This window comes from Crocodylus porosus, unplaced genomic scaffold (assembly GCF_001723895.1).
Source record: "Crocodylus porosus isolate Cpor-Errol unplaced genomic scaffold, CroPor_comp1, whole genome shotgun sequence".
NCBI lineage: Eukaryota > Metazoa > Chordata > Crocodylia > Crocodylidae > Crocodylus > Crocodylus porosus.
This window is the reverse complement of record NW_017728952.1, coordinates 808,693-813,220: the sequence shown is the minus strand read 5'-3', so window position 1 is coordinate 813,220 and position 4,528 is coordinate 808,693. Positions and strand designations below refer to the sequence as shown.

General features: G+C 50.2%; 1 long non-coding RNA gene across 1 annotated transcript in view; it reads right to left on the bottom strand.

Moving 5' to 3' along the window:
- LOC109324386 overlaps positions 1-4,528 on the bottom strand; it is a 5,209-nt gene extending 681 nt beyond the window's left edge. The window contains exons 1-2 of the long non-coding RNA XR_002104926.1: positions 4,519-4,528; positions 3,190-3,193 (exon numbers count right to left, since the gene is read on the bottom strand). This is a non-coding gene — a long non-coding RNA (uncharacterized LOC109324386). The remainder of the gene's footprint in view (positions 1-3,189; positions 3,194-4,518) is intronic.

The window sequence follows — 4,528 nt, the reverse complement described above, 5'->3', positions numbered from 1 at the left end:
TCCCCCAAGCACTACCAGGAGTGACCAGGAATAACGGTCACAAGCTGGCAGAGGGTAGATTTAGGCTAGATATCAGGAGATGCTACTTCATGGTCAAGGTGGCTAGGATCTGGAACCAACTTCCAAGAGAAGTGGTGCTGGCTCCTACTCTGGGGGTCTTTAAGAGCAGGCTGGAGGAACACCTTGTTGGGGTCATTTGACCCCAGTGGTCTTTCCTGCCATGGCAGGGGGTCGGACTTGATGACCTGCTCAGGTCCCTTCCGACCCTACCAACTCTGAAACTATGTCCTGTTTTCTAGACCTCTAATTATTTTTGTTGCTTTCATTTGGACGCTTTGCAATTTGTCCATGTCTTGCTTGGGTTCTTATAAACCTCACTTGCTTTGCTTTAGGGCAATGACCACTTGAATCATTTTAACACTCTCTAGTCTGGGTTCTTATCCATGAGTAAAATACTCTGTTATCCAGAGTAAGGAAGTTCCTTTGAGGCATTGGAAAATTAACTTGGAGCTACTCTCATGGCTAAGGCTCGATAGCAAAGATTAGATTGTGTGGAAACCTTCATTTCCTGTCTAATTTAGTGGAAATGTGTATTATAACTCCATTGATTAGGCTTGTCCACCTTTGGTTGAGTAACTGTTTCTGTAATTTAGAGTAGCGTACTTTTTTTCACACTGTGCTCCATGACACTTTTGATCTAGCCAATAGGGAGTTGCTGATATACTGAGTGATTTTTCCTTGTCCTGCCACAGAAGGTAAAATTCATTCTAATGGCCTGTTTTTGCAGCTTTCATTTAAAAAATGACACCTCTTCATAGTACTGTTAAGATCTGTTAGATAACGTAACACTGACACAGAGCTTTGCTATGTGTCAGCTGATCTAAGAGCTATGTGTTTGTGGGGCTTGCTCACCATTCACCATACATCTGGCCAAAGGAAATGTATAGTCCTTGAATGTGTACTGGTTGTGGTGAAGGAGTTGAAAATCTAGTGCTGTGAGCCTGAGCAAGGGGCAGAGTACTGTACTGCTCTGGGCAGGGGCTAGAAAGAATGAAGGGAATGGAAGGGGCATGTTGCAACTCTGGCCCATAGGCAGATTCACCTTTACTACAGTAAGAAAATCAGGGAGTGACTGCTGGATGGAAAAATAAAACTACCTGAGTCACTACTTGTTCCCCAAAGCTAAGAGTTTAATACAACAGAGACCTATAAAGTGAAAACAAGGGCTATTCTTCTATATGCCACTTCCAGTTGAATACTTGTATACTTAGTACATGATACAACCTTTGTACGTGAGTGGTGGGTTGGTGTTCCTGTAAGTGAGGCATGTTGACAGGCTGAGGGAGAAACAGGTGCTCTATGAGACCCCCCCTCCTCCATTGTCAGCCTGCAGCACTACTGGTCAACTCTGTATCTGTTTTTGCCATGGAGTGAAATTGGGGTCTGGGATTTGCTGCTTTACAACTTAAACAGATTCATTAAGGGCCAGAATATGCATAATAAACTCATCTTAATTTACAATCAATGCCAGGATTTGAATCCAAGGCCCTGGAAGTGAATGACTAGTGTTCTGGCTAGTTTCTTTATCTCCAGAGAGACAATATTTAGCAGTTTCATAGTTTCTAGGGTTGGAAGGGACCTGAGCAGATCGAGTCCGACCCCCTGCCATGGCAGAAAAGAGTACTGGGGTCAAATGACCCTGGCAAGGTGTTCATCCAGCCTCCTCTTAAAGACCCCCAGGGTAGAAGCCAGCACCACTTCTCTTGGAAGTTGGTTCCAGATCCTAGCCACCCTGACAGTGAAGTAGTGCCTCCTGATATCTAGTGTAATCTACTTTTTGCTAGCTGGTGACCACTATTTCTTGTCACTCCTGGTAGTGCTCAGGGGAACAGGGACTAGTTTATAAAAGGCCACTAGATCCTCCCTCAGCCTTCTCTTGTAAAGGCTGAACAGGTTCAGGTCCCTTAGCCTTTCCTCGTAGGGCCTGCCCTGCTGCCCCCTGATCATGCAAGTGGCCCTCCTCTGGACCCTCTCCATGCTGTCCACATCCCTCCTGAAGTGCGGCACCCAGAACTGGACACAGTACCCCAACTGCAGCCTGACCAACATCACATAGAGGGGGAGGATGACCTCCTTGGACCTGCTCAAGATGCATCTGTGGATGCATGACAAGGTACGGTTGGCCATCCTGTCCGCATCCCCACCTTGTTGGCCCATGTTCATTTTGGCATCAATAATGACTCCAAGATCCTTTTCTGCATCTGCACTGATGAGAGGGGAGTTCCCCAGCCTGTAGGTATGCTGTTGGTTCTTCCCCCCCAAGGGGAAGCACCCTGCACTTGTCAGTGCTGAAACCCATCCTGTTCTCATCTGCCCACTGTCGGGGTAGGCCATTACCGCCTCCCCGTGTCAGGGCCGCGTACAGGTCGCCCAGGATCGGCTCACCTGGTGTTGGGTGTTTTACACGCGCTTGCATCGCCTGCCACGACTTTGATGTTAATAGAATTGTTCAGATGGTCCGGCACATGTCGTCCAAATATAAGACTCCTTGGCATCCTGCGGGTCCCGCGTTGATGAGGGCTCCGCCACCCCTACACCCTTGCCCATTCCACCGGAAAGTGGCCACCTATCTGGTCAGGCCATGTGTCCATAGATCACCCAGAATGTCCATAAAAGAAAATCTACGGGTAAACACAAATGTTATGGCCAGGGGTCGCTGGATCGGGGCGGCTGCTTCAGCTTTCAGCAGACGACCTCTGATATTCCCCTGTACGCTGTGGGGTCAAAATCACTTCACTAGCTCTCCCCGAGCTCCTCTGTTTATAGTCAAGAGTCCCTGTGGGCTGCTCCGCCCCTTATTACAGGAGCTATGGTTCCCACAGCCACCAAGTGTCCTTATATTAGAGTCTATACGGTACCCAGCCCCTGCCGGGTCCCAGCCGCTCCCGGATGACAATGAACAGTCCACGGCCCTGCCAGGCCGACTGCCCGGGTTCAAAAGCCCCGCTAGGGCTTATCTCTCCTCCACAGGCTCCTACCGCATTTGAGCGCTGCCTGCATCTGCTGCAACGTGCTCCGGTCGGCTTCAGTCTCTCCACTGCCTCTTCCAGTTCCGTCTCGTCCCCGCCTGCCAGCCCCGGCCTCTCTTTCATGCTGGCCCCCCAAAGTGCTGGCCCCTCCCTCCCCGACACACCTGGGAAAGGTGAGTTCCCACCCAGCATCTTGGGCCTGTGGGCGGGCACGTGATTAGTGGGTTTCCACTTGGGCGTGGAGCCCTGGAGCCTGCCGGCTCCTTCTTTCCCTCACACCCACCCCTGTAACCTGTCCAGGTCTGATTGCAGCCTATTCCTCCCTTCTAGCGTGCCCACTTCTCCCCACATCTTAGTGTCATCTGCAAATTTCAACAGGGTATCCCCCTGTTCAAGTGGTTGATGAGATGTTGAACAGTGCTGGCCTGAGGAACGAGCCCTGGGGACCCCCCTGCCCATATCCCTCCAGGTAAAATAAGACCCATCCACCTCCACTCTCTGGGTGCAGCCCTCCAGCCAACTAGTGACCCATCTGACTGTGTAGGTTTCAACACCACAGTCTCCTAATTTTTTTAATGAGAATGGGGTGAGAGACAGTGTCAAAGGCCTTCCTAAAGTCCAGAAAGACTACGTCTACTGCTACCCCTGTGTCTAAGGATTTGGTGACCTGGTCATAGAAGGCCACCAGGTTGGTCTGACAGGACCTGCTGCTAATGGACCCGTGTTGGTTGCCCGTAAGTATAACCTCCCCTGCTGGCCCCTCGTGGACATGCGCCAGGATAATTCTTTCAAAAAGCTTACCCAGGATTGAGGTAAGACTAACTGGCCTATAGTTTTTGGGGTCCTCCTTCCTCCCTTTTTTGAAAATGGGAACCACATTGGCCCTTTTCCAGTCCTCTGGCACCACACCAGAGCTCCATGTGTGCTTGTAAAGCCATGCCAGGGGTCCTGCAATGACCTCTGCTAATTCCCTCAGCACTCTGGGATGGAGATCATCAGGATCTGCTGATTTATATACATCCAGTACCTCCAGAAGTTTCCTGACTAGGTCCTCACTGACCCTAGGCCTGGGTGCGCCTCCCCTGGGTCCTACGGGGGTCCCAGTGGGGGGTGTGACCCAATCCCTGCTCAGAAAAATGGAGGCAAAGAAATTGTTAAATAGGTTAGCTTGGCTGTCTGGTGCAAAGACCAGATTTCCTAGCACGTCCTGCAGAGGCCCCAAGTTACCCGGTACATTCTTTTTTATCCCCTATGTTTTTAAAAAAGGACTTCTTGTTGTCCTTGATCTGGGAAGCTAGTCCCAGTTCCATCTCCGCCTTCACCTTCCTGACTGCCCCGAGCAACAGAGATATAGTCCTTCCTGGTGATGACCCCTCCCTTCCACTGGGTGTATGCCTCCTTTTTAGCTAGGAGACGTGTCCCGGGACATGTGTCCCAAGGCGGAAAAAACCTAGGCTTATTTAGTATGGAAAGGTTAAGATTTGATAACAATCTTCAAA